Below are 18,648 nucleotides of genomic sequence, written 5' to 3'. Positions count from 1 at the left end.
CCTGATCACAGACCATCAGCCCCTGCTTGGGAACCATTTAATAATGGACCTTCCTCTTGCAGAGACAGGTGGACACGGGCCAACGGCCGGGAGTTGACGCCAGACAAATTCAGACTGGAGAAAAGACGTCCATTGGCAGCTGTGAGGGTAATTAACCGTGGGAGCCATTTCCCAAGGGTCGATGATAAGATAAGGGCCTGAAACAAGCCCACGTATCACAGACCGGCTGTGAGGCCTCAGGTCTAGGCCGCAATGGGCAAGACTTTGCTACTGAGCTGTGAGTAAGGGGCAGGCCCCTGCCCACGGCTCTGGACACAAACAAGGCCGAGAGCGTAAAACACTAATCGTACTACCTAGGTTCCGTCTGTAAAACACTGATTGGTACTGGGCCTACGCTGGAAGCCCATTCCTGAAGGATGAACCCCCAGGGCACAGGGTGACGGGTGGTATCCAGGCAACGGCAGAGGGTGGCCGCCTGACACGTGAGGAGCGAGGTGTAACTCGCTTGTACCTGTGTGTAAAGGGGTGTCTTGGCGGGACTGACTTTGTCCAGCCTCGGGGGCGGCGGCGCCGTCCTGGCACTGACTGAGCCGCGCCATTGGCATGGGGCACAGATGTGCAGTGGTTGGGAAGAGAGCTGACAACTGTGACTGCGCTTCCTTTGACAACAGGCCTGGCCGGGCGCCTTTGATCCGTATCTGCCTGGGGGCTCTCTCAGAGTCTGCTGCGGTGGCTGCTTGTGCAAAGTCAGCCCAACACACAGGAGGAGCATAGGTCAGATGGTGATCATCACGGATGGAGCAGGGGGCCTGTCAGGAAACCCCACCAGTGACTCCTGACTACTACACGGTCCTGGTGGATTCTCCCCCATTGACACTGTTCAGATCAAGATGGGCTGTTTTCCTAAAAGCCCTGCTCCAATGTTCCTTCTAATTGTTTCCGTCCATGTACAGACTAAATTTTGTTCTGTGCACTGAGGCATGTGCAGATGTGCACCACCAGTAGACACACAGGCATGTGCAGATGTGCACCACCAGTAGACACACAGGCTGACTCTCTCCTGGGTGGCCGCCCGGGTGCTCACCTTCCAGGGAACTCTGCTCTGCCCTAGGATGGTGGGCAAGGCTCTGGCCCGTGCTGGGCAGGGCTCAGAGGAGATGACGCGCCCACCCAGGCTCACTGAGTCTGGGAATGTCTGAGGCGGAAAGGGCCTGGGCTAATACGCTTTATTTACACGCTCACGGAACAGATCCTGGGCACTTGCCAGCCTGAGCCAGCATCGAACGCTTGGTCAGTACAGTCACTGGTTTGGAGCGAGCCACGTGGCCCCTGGCTGGGCTCTGAGTGCAACCCAACAGGTGCCAGGTGGGACGGCGCGTTGGGGGTTCCCCGTCTCCTGCACCCCGAAATGGCACAAACAGACTGTACCAGCCAGTGGAATTGAGGGTGGTTTATTGCTCCTCCAGCCCAGCGCAGCACAGATGTAATCTGGTTACAGGAACTGGGCTAGGATGCCTCAGGCCCCCTTGAGATGGGGGAGACTGGGCCCCTAAAACTCCAGCTCCTCTCCCTAGGCTGTCTCATCCATCCTCACAGACAGCCACCAACCAACTCACTCACTTCCAGCCCTGCCCCCCAGCCAAGGCAGCATTCCACCTTCCTTTGTTCCTCTCCATGGGGGGTGTCTGGCCACTGGTTTGCATAGTGACTCATCCTGTTTTGCTGGGTCGTGGTACCCACGGCAGCCAGTGGGGGATCCCCCAGAGCCAGCAGCATAGAAACCAGCCAGGTACCCCCACTACGTCACAGTTCTCCCCCCTCCGAGAGCGAACTGAGCAGGGTCACTCCGCTCGTGACCTAGGGAAGTTCGGGTCCTCTGCGTGGGAACCCGCCCTGGGGACATGGGTGCTCCCCTTGACTCAGGCCGGCCGTGGCAAGGCCCCACATGAGCTGGCTTCCCTCTGTCCACTCGCCGCCCCGCTCCAGGGCGACTGGCACAGGCCTGTCCTCGGGGGTCACACCCACCCTTCCGCTGGCCTTGATCTCTGGCCAGGGTCTCTCGGGCCGGGGCCATGAGCCCAGTGAGCCTTCTCTGGACAGCCAGGGCGGCTTCCACCCCCGATGCTCCATCCAGGGAGGACTTCCCCTCCCATAACTCTCTCAGCAAGCCCAGAGGGTCCTCTATCTGGGGTAGAGACCCCCAAGCCGCGTTCCTCCTGTCTTGGGCCTTCCCGCCCCTCTGGCAGGAGTCACAGGACCGGCAGTACCGCTGCACGGCTGTAAAGATTCCCGGCCAATAGAAGTGCTGGAGCAGCTTCAGCCGGGTGCTCCGGATCCCCCGGTGGCCCCCAACGGGGACATCGTGGGCCAAATACAGCAGCTTGAGGCGATACTTTCGGGGGACGACCAGCTGCCGCTGGACACCCCATGCCCTCACCTTCCTCGGGGGGAGCCACTCACGGAACAGGAGCCCACACTCCCGCAGGAATCTCTCCTGGCCACCTCTCCCCCGGGGCTGAGCTGCACGGAGGCCAGCCTGGTCCCTCAGCCTCTGCAAGGAGGGGTCTGCCTGCACCTCAGCCTGGAATTCAGCTGCTGAGGCAGGGATCGGGACCTGTCCCCCACCTCTGCCTAGGTCCGGAGTCCCAGCCTGGCTGGACCCCGTGTCCACTGGGATGGGACCCTGAGGATGCTGCCAGGAGTCCTTCCCTGGACCCACGTTGTCAGCCCCCCGCTGGCTCTGGCTCCAGGTAGTGACTAGAGCCCGCTGGGATTCATGGGGCCACTCCTCTAGGTCATTCCCCATCAGCACCTCGGTGGGCAAGTGCGGGTGCACCCCCACTTCCTTGAGGCCCTCCTTGGCCCCCCATTTCAGATGCACCCTGGCTACAGGCACCTTAAACGGGGACCCATCTATGCCCTTCAGGGTCAGCTGCGCGTGGGGTAGTATCCGCTCCGGGGCCACTATGTCGGATCGGGCCAGAGTCACCTCCGCCCCCGTGTCCCAGAAGCCCGTCACCTTCCTACCATCCACCTCCAGGGGTATGAGGCACTCGCTCCGCAGGGGCCGTCCTGCCCCCACCCGGTACACGGAGAAATCCGCCTCCTGAGAATCAGACCTCCCAGGGGAGGTGCACTGAGCATCCTTCCCCTCTCTCTGAGCTGAGGTTTGCCTGCCAGCCCCTGCCTCTGGGGCAGCCTGCCCTTCCTCCCGCCCCAGCCAGTTAACCCTGGAAAGTCCCCGGTCCTGGGACCTGGTGCACTGAGCCCTCTTGTGGCCTTTTTGCCCACAGCGATGGCAAGTTAGGCTTTGGGTTGTCTCTGACCAGGCCCTGGCTGGTTCTCTGGGGCGCAGACGACCTGTTCCTTGGTCTCGCCCCGTAGTTGACTCCCTCCGTCGCTCAGCCGAGATCCGGTCTCTGCGCGGTTCCCTCTCTCTCCGGGACTCCCGTTCACACCCGGACCGGCTCTCCGTGAACTCATCCGCCAGTCTCCCGGCCTCCTGGGGGTTCTCTGGTCTCCGGTCCTTGAGCCACAGCCTCAGTTTGGGTGGGCACGCTTCATAGAACTGCTCCATCATGACCAGCTTGAGCAGCTCCTCTGCGGTCTGGGCTCCGACTCCAGACACCCACTTGCGGCAGTATTGCGCCAGGCGGGAGGCCAGGTCCACATAGGTCTCCCGTGGCTCCTTCTGCACCCCCCGGAACTTCTTCCTGTACATCTCGGGGGTCAGCCCGAACTTGTGCAGCAGGGCCTCCTTGACTCGGTTGTAATCCCCTGGCTGTAGGTCCTCCAGCTGACTGAGCACTCCGGCCGCCTCCTGGTTCAGTGCGGGGATGAGCTCCTGCAGCCAGTCAGCTGGGGGAACCCGTTGCAGTCCACAGGCCCTCTCAAAGGCGCTGAGGAACCCGTCTATGTCACCCATGTCCTTCAATTGGGCCACCATGAGCCTCTCCAAGCGTCTGGCAGCCCTGGGACCCTGGGGCCCATCCGCACTTGGCGCAGCCGGTGCCCCGCCGGTTCTCCGCTCTGCCATGGCCAGCTCATGCTGCCGCTGCCTCTCTCGATCTTGGCGCTCCCTCTCTCGGTCCTGGCGGTCCTTCTCTCGGTCCTCTACTTCCAATTCCCTGATCCGCAGCTGGATCTCCAGGCGCCGCAGCTCCGCTGGGCTGGCCCCTGCCCTAGATGGGCTACGGCTTGCAGGCCTCCCGGGAGACGCTGTCTCATCTCTCCGGTGGGTTCCAGCGCTCCTCCCCCTCTCTGAGCCTGACACACTCTCAGGGGGGGTCTGGCTGCTTCCCCTGGGGACAAGATCCTGGCCCTGTGGCTGGTCATTCTCTTCCAGCTGGGTAATCAGCTGGGCCTTGGTTGCTTTCCGCACAGGCAAGCCCCTCTCTCTGCACAGCCCCACCAGCTCTGCCTTCAAGAGTCGGGCGTAGGCCATCTGCCCGCTGGTCCCCTTGGTGCAGACTCACCAGTCTAGTGCTGCAGCGCCCCACGATTCCCAGGAACCGCTTCGCTCTGTCTCCAGCACGCCTGGCTCCAGGGCTCTTGCTTCTACTGCGCCTTGTCGCTCACCGCTGGAAGCTCCATCCACGGGGTGCAGTGCATCCCACTTCTGACACCAGTGTGACAGCGCGTTGGGGGTTCCCCGTCTCCTGCACCCCGAAATGGCACAAACAGACTGTACCAGCCAGTGGAATTGAGGGTGGTTTATTGCTCCTCCAGCCCAGCGCAGCACAGATGTAATCTGGTTACAGGAACTGGGCTAGGATGCCTCAGGCCCCCTTGAGATGGGGGAGACTGGGCCCCTAAAACTCCAGCTCCTCTCCCTAGGCTGTCTCATCCATCCTCACAGACAGCCACCAACCAACTCACTCACTTCCAGCCCTGCCCCCCAGCCAAGGCAGCATTCCACCTTCCTTTGTTCCTCTCCATGGGGGGTGTCTGGCCACTGGTTTGCATAGTGACTCATCCTGTTTTGCTGGGTCGTGGTACCCACGGCAGCCAGTGGGGGTTACCCCAGAGCCAGCAGCATAGAAACCAGCCAGGTACCCCCACTACGTCACACCAGGCCTTGTGCCTATTCCTGCCCTGGGGCAGCATTCTTAGCCTGGGCCCTGGACCACAGCCCCCTGCGTATCACCCAGGCTTACCTAGCAGGTCTGATGGGCATAACACTCGCCAGCCAGCCTGCTGAAACCTAACCCCAGCTGATTGTCACAGTAGGAACAAAATATTAAGGGGGATGGGAGGATTTTAACACAACGGATGGGCTCCGTGTCTGACTGCGGACATCCCCGGGTGAGCTCCCCTCTCCTAAGACAGTGTTCTGGTTTTAGACCAAAGTTCTTCTGATCTCCTGTGGTTCCCAGCCTTTTCTGGCCAAGCAACTCTAGCCTTTGCTGAGAAGTGGTGGAACTTTTGCCATTCTCTTTCCTCCCTGCTTGTTTCTCCCGACAGCCCCTCCTTAAACTAACCCCCTGGATCCAGACAGTAACATCCCAATAACCAGGTTGCCGTAGAGTTTCAAATGCTTTACTAAAAATTATAGCTATTCTCTTCCCCTCTTTCCGTTCATCCAGGAGCTCCGCCAGGCTCTCAAAAGCAGAACCAGCTTTTTCTGGCAAGGTCTGGGACACCAATGTTCCCTCTAATCGTTTCCATCCATGTGCGGAATAATTGTATGTGCACTGAGACATGTAAGAATGTGCACCACCAACAGCAACACACAACCTAGCTGTGAGCCCTCTGCTGATCCGCTGGGCAGCACTGGAATCTCTCCTGAGCAGCTGCACATGCGCACAGCTTAGAGGGAACACTAATTCTGTCCTGTGTCAGCACATGCTGCTAATTATTGATGATCCCATTGTCATCTCTGAGTTTAACGGGAGGGTTTTTTCCTATTAATATTTGTTCTGTGGCTTTACAAAGACCAGCCAGTAGCACTGCAGATTTGCCAGGATCACTCCTCTCTGTGATGTTAACGATCAAAGCTAGATGTGCTTGTCTCTAATCTCCCCAATGCCTCCCCCAGTTTCCATGTCTTTCCAAAATGTCAGTGGTGCGGTAAGTTTTCTTGCTCCTTCCCTTATCGTCTCGCATGCCTCTTGGCCAGACCAGCTGACTTGCCCGTGGGCCGGTTTTTCTGGGTGGTCCCTAACCTGCTCTAGAGCCACAGACACTTGTATAAAGTTTTTGCCCTAATTTTCCAGTCATCTTTTGTTTCATTGTCTGAGTGGGAACAGACTTGAAAAGAAGTTCGGCATCTCCCTTCCCCCTTCTGGGTCCTCAGTAACGCCGCTCGCTTGACCTTTCATGACGAGACCTAGTGGGTCCCTGTTTTCCTTTTCACTGACATATGTATCATAAATACCTTCAACTGTATCACAGGCCTTTCAGGTGGGATTCACTCCTGCTGCTTTTCTGCTGGCCTTCTCTGTCCTCTGCAAGCTGGCCCCAGCTGGGCACTCTTGCTGGTAGGTTTGCCAGATGGTCTCCCAAAAAAATACCGGATACCCGGTCTATTTTGGCCGAGCAAAAAAATAAAAGAACGCGAGATAAGCAGCAATCACAACCCTGACTCCCACCAGAATCTCCCAGGCTGGGAGGCGGGGCCACCATCGGTACTGGGAGCCGCCCACGTCAGGCTTCCGTCCGGTGCCCAGCCGGAAAAATCAGAGAATACCGGACACTGCATGTGTCCAGTGTTGTCTGATTATTTTTACCAGGCAGAGGGCTCAAATACCGGACTATCCGGTAGGTTACCGGACAGCTGGCAACCCTATTTGCTGGCTTGTTTCCCACGTCTTTTCTATTTAGTGCAAAGGATTGCAGGGGGTGGGGGTTCCCCTCTTCTCTCGCGTGAAGTCAGATTTGCCACTTCTAGCTCCCTGTGCTGTTCCTTACAGTCTTTTGGGCCTAACATACATGATCTCTTAGACTTTCCCAGTTGCCTTCTCCAGGGTTGGCTTGAGACATTCCCTCTACTCAGATGTGACTCCCGAGATCTTTTTAATTCCTGTGACGGGGTGTCTGTCCCACATTGTTCCCTTTAAGGTGCTTGGTGCTTGCTCCTGCCGTGAGGGCGGGGGATGGGACTGGACGACCCCGCGAGGTCCCTTCCGGTTCTAGTGTCCCATGAGTCTATGGATGTGTATTGTGGGGATGCTGAGCCATGGGACCAAATTGTAAACCCTGTGTATGCGGGAGGACGCTCCGTACCCCTCCCTTCAGTACCACCAGGTTTAGCCCTTAATCAGGTTTCATTTCCTAGAGTGTCATGCCAAACACAGGCCCCGTGCAGGCAGGGAGCAGCCAGAGCGACTGCCTTGCCAGTGAAGATCTCAACGCACCTTACAAGTGTCTCCTGTGATGCCCCTCTGGCCGGGGTGGGTTAGCCCCAGTGGGCCGCTGCTGCTATATTTATCTGCACCTCCACAGGTACAGGCAGTCCCATTGGCCGGGAATGGTGCTTTGCAGCCAGTGGAAGCTGCTGAAGGCTGTACCTGTGGAGGTGCAGTAAATATGGTGGTTTGGGGGCCCACTGGCGCTAACCCTGGCAGACTAGATCCGGCTCACGAGCCAGTATTTGCTCACCGCTGCTCTACGGCGTTTGTCCTGAATATATCGGCCGTGCTGCTCAAAGAGCCCCCTTGGGAGCAAGGCTGACCTGGGGCGAGGCGCTGCCCGCACACACGTGCGCACACACGTGTGCACTCATACTTCCCTGTGAAATCACGCTCCCTGCCCTGTGGAGGTTTGTGAATGGAACGCAGGGCACAGGGAGTTGAAGGGCAACCCATCCGGCCAGTTTGGTGCGGGGAATGTAGCTCTTCTAAACAGAAGCTTTTTGAAACCTTGTCTCCATCTAAAAACAAAACCCGCTGGACTCACTCCCCCCAGGCCGCGCGTGCAGCCAGTCGGCGCTCAGCTCTGCCGAGCCAGGGCGAGAGACAGGCCAGAGGAACTCAGCAGCAGCCCTGGAGACAGGGGGCCTGGTGCGTGGAACGGCCACTGGTGTTTGTGGGACTGGGCAAGAGAAGAGAGAGGGGGGATTTGAGAGCAGCCTTCAACTCCCTGCAGGGGGGTTCCAAAGAGGCTGGAGAGAGGCTGTTCTCAATAGTGACAGGTGGCAGAACAAGGAGCAATGGTCTCAAGTTGCAGTGGGGGAGGTCTAGGTTGGATATTAGGGAAAACTCTTTCCCTAGGCGGGTGGGGAAGCCCTGGGCTGGGTTCCCTAGGGAGGGGGTGGAATCTCCATCCCTAGAGGTGTTTAAGTCCTGGCTTGACAAAGCCCTGGCTGGGATGATGGAGTTGGGCTGGTCCTGCCTTGGGCAGGGGGCTGGACTCGATGCCTCCTGACGTCTCTTCCAGCCTTAGGGGCGTGTCCACGCTGCAGAGCTCAGCCAGAAATAAGCTATGCAAACGGAGCGACGTCAATTGCGTAGCTTATTTGGAAGTAGGGCGTGTCTACACAGCACTTCTTTCGCAGTAGACTCCGCTTACTGCTCGTACAATCAGGGGTGCAGGAGTCGGAGTCGGAAGTCCTCCGGGATTTTGACACTGGTTTGGAACAGTCTGCCTCCACCCAGCAGGCAAAGTGCTTTTGGAACAGCGCGCGTTCTTTCGGAATAGCGTTGCAGCGTCGCCATACCCTGTGCTTCTAAAGCAGCTCCCTGCCTGGTACTGTCGCGGAGCCAGTCGCTCCGAGGAACCGTAGGCATTTTACAGAAGCCTTTGTCAGGGAGCGCGATCTAGGTCCAAGGCACTGCCCGTCCTGCACTACCAGGTTCAGGCTCAGGGAGTCGTCTTGGATTCCTGTGCAGCCCAGGGCCAAATTCCTCCCTGGTGTAACTGCCTTGTTGTGATGGGCTCACGCGTGGGGTAACTGGTGCCATGTTATCATCCTGCACTCTGCCTGGCTACCAGCACACACCCCTCCCGGCCCTTGGGTGGGGAGCTATTCTGGGAACCCCCGGAACTCTCTGCAGCACGTCGAAGGGAGGGGGACAATCCAACGCAGCCCCCTTCCCAGCATGCTCCATCTCCCCCGGCCCCCGGACTCCTGTACGGCTCGGGGGGTGTGTCGTTCACTTGAATCAGCAACCCTTTCCATCCATCATCATTTGCTGCAATTATCCTAATCAGGCCATTCTGCACTTATCCCTCTTCATGTGACGCGGGAGCCACTTGGCACCACACTTCACGCCGCGTGTCTCTGAGTTTGCGCTCGTCCTGGGAGAGTCTTGTTAGCATCCCTGGGGTCCCAGGCCCCAGGAGGGCCAGACGTTTGCGGGGCCCAGCTGAGAACCCGTGGGCAGGAGGCTCCCTACGGCACAGCTACCCGCAGGCTGCAGGGCAGGAGGACCAAGTGGGAGACCTCTGTGTGTCTAGGCGGTATGATCTCGGCTTCCGGACTGCTCTCCCTCAAACTGCTTCCCGATGCGATGACCTAGAAGGCATCGAGCCCGCTCGAGTCTGCCTCGAATGATCCCAACACACAGCGTGCCAGTGGGGTACGGGGCAGGAGGAGACCATCAGGCTATGGCTCCAAGTCCCAAAAGTACCAGGTTCTGTGGAACACTGCTGTGAGGGTCAAATCAGGGCGAATGGCTCAGAACCAGGGTGTGACGGCACGTTGGGGTTTTCCCGTCTCCTGCACCCCCGTAGTCACACAGACTCCACCAGCCAGTAGAATAGAGGGAATTTATTGCTTCTCCAGGATACAGCACAGCATAGATGTAATCTGGTTACAGGGCAGGCCTAGGATGCCTCAGCCCCCCTTGAGATGGGGGAGCCTGGGCCCCTAAATCCCAGCCCGTTGCCCAGGCTGCTTCCTCCATGATCCCAGGCAGAAACTAACTCACTCACTTCCAGCCCTGCCCCCAGCCAGGGCTCCACTTCCCTTCTTCCCATTGTTCTGCTCCCTGGGAGATAACTGGTCGGACAGGTTCGAAGCCCCCTTGCATAATGACTCATCCCCTGCCCTGCTGGGCCGTGCTGCAGCCAGCAGCCAGTGGAGGCCACTCACAACCCACTGCCCAGCATAGCAACCAGCAAGGTACCCCCCACTACATCACACAGGGCTACTTACAGCCCAAGACTGAGGGTCCTCTTCCATAAGGCACCACACCCATCACACCGAGCACTTCAGCTGCCACTTTGGCCAGCAAGGCGTCACACAAGCACAATCCCTCAGACTCTTCAGCCTTACCTGGGCCATAACCAGCACCTGCCTTACACAGGTGAGAGGTTATGAAAACCAATCTCACCAAATCAGAACAGGTTCTCCCAGTCCCAAAGGACCAGTTGTGATGTAGTGGGGGCACTGTTACAGTCACTGCTATAGTGTGTGTGTGTGGGGGGGGGTGTACCTCAGTCCCATCCCCCCTTGCAGCTCTCTCTGCATGAGGTGGGAGAGGCCAGGCATGACTCACTGTGGAAGTATAGTGATAGAAATGTAGCCGTGTTAGTCTGGTGTAGCTGAAACAAAAGACAGGACTATGTAGCACTTTAAAGACTAACAAGATGGTTTATTAGATGATGAACTTTCGTGGGCCAGACCCACTTCCTCAGATCAAATAGTGGAAGAAAATTGTCACAACCATATATACCAAAGGATACAATTAAAAAAATGAACACATATGAAAAGGACAAATCAAATTTCAGAACAGAAGGGGATGGAGGGGGGGGAGGTAAATGTCTGTGAGCTAATGATATTAGAGGTGATAATTGGGGAAACTATCTTTGTAATGGGTAAGATAATTAATGTCTTTGTTTAAACTTAGGCGTAAAGTGTCGAATTTAAGCACGAATGACAGTTCAGAGGATTCTCTTTCAAGTGTGGTCTGAAAAGGTCTTTGAAGCAGGATGCAGGTAATCAAGTCGTTGAGACAGTGTCCTTTCTGGTTGAAATGGCAAGAAACTGTTTTTTCTTTGTGATCCTGTCTGATATCTGTTTTGTGGGCATTGATCCTTTGGCGAAGTGTCTGAGACGTTTGTCCAATGTACATAGCAGACGGACACTTTCGGCACATGATAGCATAAGTGATATTTCTGGATGCGCAGGAATATGTGTTCTTGATCTTATAACTCACTTGGTTAGGCCCAATAATGGTATCAGCAGAATGAATATGTGGACAAAGCTGGCAACGGGGTTTGTTGCAAGGGAAGGTGCCAGGGTTGGTATTAGTGTGGTATGTCCTGTGGTTGTTGGTAAGAATCATCTTGAGGTTAGGTGGTTGTCTATAGGAGACTATGGGAGTGTCTCACCTCCTGGGGATCAGATTACAAAAGATTCACCTTTGGTCAGGGAGCAGGACAGTGCAGGAGGCAGAGCTGCCTGGGGGCTCAGGGACCAGTTGCTGGGAGTTGCTTTAGTCTTAGTTGGGGGAAGCATGAAGAGAGCAGACTAAGTCCAGTACAGGGGTGGTCAGGGGCCTGTAAACCCCTTTCCCCCAAGAGGACTGAGGCTCTGCCCTGGCTCCTATGTCAACGTGGAGCCTATGCTGCGCCGTATCACTGAGAAACAATAAACCCTTTTCTTCTACTGGCTGGCAGAGTCACATCTGGCTAGGATGAGGGTGCAGGGTCGGGGGCTCCCTGACGCGTTGTCACATCAGCCACAATCCCAAGTCAATTCATACCTTAGGGTATGTCTACACTACCACCCTAGTTCGAACTAGGGTGGTAATGTAGTCATACGAACTTGCAAATGAAGCCCGGGATTTGAATTTCCCGGGCTTCATTTGCATGTTGCCGGGCGCTGCCATTTTTAAATGTCCGCTAGTTCGGACTCCGTGCCCGCGGCTACACGCGGCACGAACTAGGTAGTTCGGAATAGGCTTCCTATTCCAAACTACCTGTACTCCTCGTGGAACGAGGTGGAACTAGGAACTAGTTCGAACTAGGGTGGTAGTATAGACATACCCTTAGATCTTACCCAGAAGAGCACGCTGGGCCAGTCCTTTCGCATCTAAACGCTAAGGCTACATCTACACTGGCGCGTTCTCACGCAAAAACTCTTTTGCGGAAGAGTTCTTGTGCCAAACTCTTCCAGAAGAGAGCGTCTACACTGCCATGTGCTTTTGCACAAGAGCATCCGTGCCAGTGTAGACGCTCTCTTGCGCAAGAAAGCTCTGATGGCCATTTTAACCATCGGGCTTTCTTGTGCAAGAAATTCACGTTCCCTGTCTACACTGGCCTCTTGCGCAAGAACAGTTGTGCAAAAGGGCGTATTCCTGAGCGGGAGCATCAGAGTTCTGGCACCAGAAGCCCTGATTTCACACATTAGAATGTCAGTTTACTTGCGCAAGAATTCGCAGCCAGTGTAGACAGGCAGCAAGATTTTGCGCAAGAGTGGCCGCTTTTGAGCAAGATCACGCCAGTGTCGACAGCCTCAAAGGTTTAAAAGAAAGAAAGAAAAGGTCGAGAGTAGAATTGTTACGGGAAGCACGTTCCATCCATCCGTCACAAAGTTCCTGCTGCAGGCTCGTAGCATACGGGACGAGCTGCCGGCTTAAAAGTCTCTGGAGCCCGTCCTGTGCTAGGCTGGGTCAGCAAATCCTTCTGGGCCCTTTATCCGTAGCAAAGATGCTTCTGAAGTGAGGAGCAGGAAGGAAGTCAAAGATGGAGGAACCTCTAGGGCCCTTTTTATAGCCTTGCCCCCGTGGAGGGAATCCCATTGTTCTGTGTGATGGTACCTCCCAAAATGGGGTTTGCCACCGAAGCAAGGCACCTGCCCGTCCTTTCAGGCAAGCGGCCGTGGCGTACCTGCCGGCCTGCAGCAGAATTCCTCAGGTGCTGATTGGCAACACATAAGGCCCGTCAGAGGAGCGCTGCTATTCGCTCCGTAGCCGCCCCTCACAACAGGTGGGCGGCGCCTGTGGCTGTCACTCAGAAGTGAACATTTCAAAGTCCAGTCCCGCGCCCGTCCTCATAAGGTCACAGACACAGATCCTACAGGCCCGGGAGCAGCATGAACAGAGCCAGCAGAGCATGCGCTTCCATAGACGCCCTGCTTGGCCCGCTCAGCCCAGAACCTGGGGCATACACACCCTGTGGCTGCCACAATGAGCTGTGGGTCCCTATTGAAAAGCCAGTAACATCACCGTCTCGTTGTCACAAAGTAGCTGCCCCACGTTCTTTGGGTGCAGCTGGCCTCATAAGGGCATTCTGAGGGGACCCCATAGCCCGCCACTGGCTGAGAATGTCTGGTGGGTTTGGAGGAAGCCAGAAGTCAGCCAAACGTGTTGATGTCTCGCCCTCTGCCACGGAGTAGCCATCTGGTCCATTCCGGCCAGTCAGACGCTTGCGATCCAATTTCCTCTTTGGATGGACAAGGGGGGGTTGAACTAACCGAACATTTTCTCTCACGACGCCTGCCTCCCTCGGAAAGGTTTGCTTTTCTCCTCTGAAAACTGGGGGGCTGTGTCTAGACTGGCAGGTTTTTCCGCAAAATCATCTGCTTATGCGGAAAAACTTGCCAGCTGTCTACACTGGCTGCTTGAATTTCCGCAAAAGCACTGACGATCTCCTGTAAGATTGTCAGTGCTTTTGCGGAAATACTATGCTGCTCCTGTTTGGGCAAAAATCTTTTTCCGAAAGACTTTTGCGCAAAAGGGCCAGTGTAGATGTGACGGCGTGTTGGGGGTCCCCCGTCTCCTGCACCCCGAAATGGCACAAACAGACTCCACCAGCCAGTAGAATTGAGGGTGGTTTATTGCTCCTCCAGGATACAGCACAGCACAGATGTGATCTGGTTACAGGAACTGGGGCTAAGAGGCCTCAGTGCCCCCTTTGAGATGGGGGGATCCCAGCCCCCTCCCCAGTTCCTTCTTCCCTGCTTTCCAGCCAGGAACTAACCCACTCTCCTCCAGCCCTGCCCCCCAGCCAGGGCAGCATTCCACCTTCCTTTGTTCCTCTCCATGGGGGTCAGCTGGCCAAACCAGTTGGGATACCCTCTTTGCATAGTGACTCATCGCTTGTCTGCTCGGTGGTGCTACAGACAGCAGCCAGAGAGTTAACAGGTTACCCCCCACTACGTCACAGTAGACAGCAGAGATTTCTTTTCCGCAAAAAAGCCCCGATCGTGAAAATGGCGTCTCTGTTCCGAAAATGCTTTTAACGGAAAACTTTTCCGTTAAAAGCATTTCCGGAAAATCATGCCAGTGTAGACGTAGCCGGAACGTTTCCACTCAAACTGGTGGTTTAGTTTGGTGGGGGGGGGGGGGGGGGGGGAGGGGAGGTGGGTTTGGACAAAAAGAGTCAGGTTTCCATGGAAACCTTCCACAGCGCCCAGCCCGCTGTAGTCGGCAGGTGGGCCCGGAGCAGAACCACCGGCCTCGGGTGCGTCCGTGTGGGTGGGTGTGAAAGTGACCTGCTTTCTGGGACACTGCGGGCATCTCCTGGCTTTATCCAAATGCTCCAAGACACGGCCCCTGGGAGCAGGAAGGAAACCAGGGCAAAGTGCTGGAGCTGAGCTCACTGGGCTGATCACTCTGTGCTGCCTGGGGGCTTGCTGCACGGCTCCTGAGCCCGGCCACTGGCCACAGACTTGTTAGACTGTTGCGAGGCCGAGGGAGGAGCTTAGGACGTGGCTAGGTAGATGCATCCACAGTCGGTGTCCATGTCTGCCCTGCTCTGGCCCTTTAAGGGTTAAAACCCAGGCCTGGGAAAGGGGCGGAGCCAGCAGCTGGGGCAGATATAGCCAACTAGGGCCCAGCTGGGGCTATATAAATAAAGGCTCCTGCAGGGGTGGAGGCAGACTGGGTCCTGCTCTCGCTGTGGATCAGGAGGGTTCTGGCTGCCAGGGAAGCTGGAGGCTTCCTGACTTAGAGCAGGGCTGGGGAAAGGCAGGCGGAGCTGGGGAAGCTCTAGCCAGGCGAGCTCCCAGGCTGCAGGGCCTGAGGCCAGGCCTGGGGGTACTAGGGCAGTAAAAGGCAGCAGGTCCACACCCCCTTGCCAATGCTGAGTGGCCATTTCAGGCTGCAGTTTGCCCCTGAAGTAGGGGCTAGATGACGACTGGCTGTGGGTCCCTGAGCAAAGTGGGCATAGAGGGTTGGGAGTACCCTGAAGGGGAGGACCCCAGAGTGTGGGGACACTGAGGCAGGGAGGACGCCATGGTCTGGGAGGGACGTGGGTCCTATCGCAAGGTGGTGGAGCCATCAGCAGGTCAGCGTGGGCACGACACCAGCCAGAAGGGGGCGCTCCAGCACTGCAGCGCTAATTTCCAAGCAACCAGCAGGAGGCGCCATGGGGGTGAGTCCCGCCGCATTCGTGTCGGATCGATGCGCAGCGCGGACGTGTTGCCATGCCGACGCAGCGGACTCAATGCACACAGACACGTAGGCTGGTGCGCCTGCGGGGTAGATTTTCTGGCCCTTGGGTGCAGGGGCCGCCGTGGCAGTGGTGGGCGCTGTAACAACATTCCTGCTGCTTTCAAAATAACCGCCCAAGGAGCCGGCGACACGGCCGCGTGGCCTCGCTCCCCCGGTGACAAGCGGCGCCCGTCGGATTTCGCTGTGCTGGCTCCCCGGGGCGAGGAACGACTCCTGGCTAAAAGTCCAAATGTCACCAGCACAGCGGGCTTTAGAAAACCCACCAGAAGCCGTGGCCCTTGGGACGACTCCCTGGCGGGGAGGCCTTTGCCTCAGGCGAGGAATTCAGCAAATGTGGGGGCTGCGGGCCCTGCACCAATGCATCCGCTCCCCGTTGTGTGGGGCCCAGTGGGACGAGGCACCCATCCAGCCCCAGGGCAGAAGAGGCAGTTTTCCCTCCTGGGCGGGTGGGTTTGTCACTCCTTGACCCTCCTGGCAGGGAGACACGGCACCAGCATCCACAGCCGCCGCATCCCGTGGCAAGCGGCACCAGGAGCGCGGCTGGGCAGCGGCGAGAGGGTTAATCCCCGCCAGCCAGAGGGATATGAAGCATGGAGGCAGGCGGATGGCCCCACTCAGCCTGGGACGATCAATTAATGGGGTTTCTCCTGACTCACACCATATGGCCGGCCCCTCCAGCGCCAGCATTTAATTTACTCCCGGCCTCGCCTGCCCGACCGCGGCCTCCAATTTATTCCGATTAAATCAGTCCTGTGCACCGCAGCCACCACTGCTCACGAGAGGCAGGAGTGCCGCGCCAGCCCCCAGATGCCAGCGGGGGGGCACCACAAGGCTGGGAAAAGATTATGTGCTTCTCCCCCCCCCCCCCCGACCCACTGGGCTCGGGGCAGAGGGGAGAGATTAGCCCCCCAGCAGATGGACAGAGGGATCAAGTGTTTTGCTTCACCTTGTTATTGCTGGGGGTACAGATGCGGGGGGCAGGCCATGCCCACGCCCTTGCCAGGCAGTGCCCTTGTGCTGGGTGTGTTGGCATACGTGGGGGGGGTGAGCAGCTGCCGCGTGGCACTAGTAGGAAGTGAGAGGCAGGGAGCCGGGCCAGTTAAACGGCAGCGCCCCATCCCTGTCTGTGACGTTGCGGGGGGCTGTCTGCTCTGTGACCCGGGGTTCCTCTTCGCCGGGATGTGTGATTCCCTCTGACTCACCCACGTGTGTATTAACCCAGACACCTAGGCCCAACTTGGAGATGACAGGGGATCCCCAGGGGTAGAGACAAAGAGAGGGAGGTAGAGACCAATACCAGGTTTCAGGGGAAGGGGCAGTGGCTGGCTGGGAAACATGAAGGAAGCAGCCTTAGCTGAGGGTCTAGTGATGACAATGGACCCCCTAACCCGAGGGGTCTGAGGCTGCCTGGGCCTGACTCCTGAAACCACATCCCGTCTGTGCTGGGCTGTATCCCGGAGGAGCAATAAACCCTCGGGCTGTGTCTAGACTGGCCAGTTTTTCCAGAAAATCATCTGCTTTTCCAGAAAAACTTGCCAGCGGTCTACACTGGCCGCTTGAATTTCCGCAAAAGCACTGACTTCCTACTGTCTGAAATCAGTGCTTCTTGCGGAAATACGATGCTGCTCCCGTTCGGGCAAAAGTCTTTTTCCGAAAAACTTTTGCGCAAAAGGGCCAGTGTAGACAGCACAGTACTGTTTTCCGCAAAAAAGCCCCGATGGCGAAAATGGCGATCGGGGCTTTTTTGCGGAAAAGCGCGTCTAGATTGGCCACGGACACTTTTCTGCAAAAAGTGGTTTTGTGGAAAAGCGTCCTGCCAATCTAGACGCTCTTTTCCGAAAATGTTTTTAACGGCAAACTTTTCCGTTACAAGCCTTTCCGGAAAATCATGCCAGTCTAGACGTAGCCTCTCTGTTCTAGTAGCTAGAGGAGTCTCATCTTGCCGAGACGGGGTGCAGGATCGGGGGGTCCCCGCTGTGCCACCACACTGCCGCAGACCGCACATTCCCCATCAGAGCCACCTCCGGCCAGCAGGCTGTGCTCTGAGAGCTGGCCCGGGGGGTCCAGTCCTGGCCTGTCCCCAGCTGGCAGTGCTGCTGCGGTGTGCGGAGAGGCCTTGGCGCGCACGTGGCGGCTGTGGAGCATGTCTGTGTTTTGTGTCTCCTCCGCTTGGCTGGCTGGGGTAGCCAGGAGCAAGGGAGCCTTCTCCAGCAGAGGGCCCCCTTCCACTCAGCCCCTTTCTCCCCTTCCCAGTTAGTTGTCCCTGCAACCGCCCCCCTTGTCCTCAGGGCTGTCACTGCACGTGATGGGCAGCCTCTTACCCCTGTGCCTTCCTGCCCAGCCGGTGAGGCAGAGCCCCTGCTTATCAGCCCCAAACAGAGGCAGCTGCTGCGCTCTGTGCCAGGGAGGGGGCTGCTGGTGGTGTGGGCTTGCTTTGCCCGGCCGGCCTGTGGGGCTCTTTGCTAGCTCGGTGCAGGGCGCAAGGTGCCCATTGAAAGCACAGAGGCAGCCCCGAGCACCCTGGCCAATCGTGAATTCGAGTCGGGCAAGTTTTAAGGCCGTGTCAGGGTGGTTGCCGGGCCATCCGGGCTGGATACTTCAGGGTCGGGTTTCCCCGCGACTTACTGCCTTTGGCTGTTTCCATGCCAAGCCGTCCCACAGCTGGGCCCCGAGGCACCCACCAAACAGCAGGCGGCTTGCTCGGGACCCGCAAGAGCTGGCGTAGGGCAGGGCTTGCGCGCGGTGCCTCCGAAACGTTGTGGCTCAGACGGGGGTGCCCTGAGCTGGTTACACCCTGCACGGCCCTTCCTGTTCCTGGGCCAGGCGGGGAGCCAGGCCTCCTGGGCTCTGCTCCTCAGGATGGGGAAGCGAGTGGTCTTCGGGTGCTGCAGGGCGTTGGGAGAGCCGGGGTCTTACCCCAGCTTTGCTGGGGCTGCCTGCGCCGTCCCGCTGGCTGTGCCAGCTCTCTGGTGTCAGTCCCTGGTGTGGCCTGTGTGCTTTGAGAGCCTCCAGCGGCCGGCCTAGAGCAGGGGGTGGCACGCTGGCCGGTCCCCTGCCTGAGGCCCCTGTAAAATCCCGTTGCCCCGGAAACGCTTGTGAACTCACCACGGCAGCCTTGTGGAGTGATGGAGAGAGGGGAGGGGGGCCTGGTGTCAAAACCCCTGGGGACCCTACTCACAACCATTCGGAAGGGGGCCCCTCGCCAGGCCTTCCCACCCTCTCCGGGGACAGCACGGTGCCCTGGCTCTCCTGCTGGGGGGGATACTGGCTTAGGCACTGAATTCCCACCGCCCCTTCTCTCCAGCAC

The 18,648-nt window shown here is 57.7% G+C and overlaps 1 long non-coding RNA gene across 2 annotated transcripts in view; it reads right to left on the bottom strand.

Annotated features, from left to right (window-relative positions):
- Positions 1 to 18,402, bottom strand: part of LOC142831135 (uncharacterized) — a 38,968-nt gene extending 20,566 nt beyond the window's left edge. For both annotated transcript variants that reach the window (XR_012906790.1, XR_012906791.1), the window contains exon 1: positions 17,967 to 18,402. This is a non-coding gene — a long non-coding RNA (uncharacterized LOC142831135). The remainder of the gene's footprint in view (positions 1 to 17,966) is intronic.
- Positions 18,403 to 18,648: the final 246 nt, after the last annotated feature.

The sequence above is a fragment of the Pelodiscus sinensis genome, chromosome 12, assembly GCF_049634645.1.
Source record: "Pelodiscus sinensis isolate JC-2024 chromosome 12, ASM4963464v1, whole genome shotgun sequence".
Taxonomy (NCBI): domain Eukaryota; kingdom Metazoa; phylum Chordata; order Testudines; family Trionychidae; genus Pelodiscus; species Pelodiscus sinensis.
The sequence above is the reverse complement of the archived record's forward strand: the minus strand, read 5'-3'. Positions and strand labels throughout refer to the sequence as shown.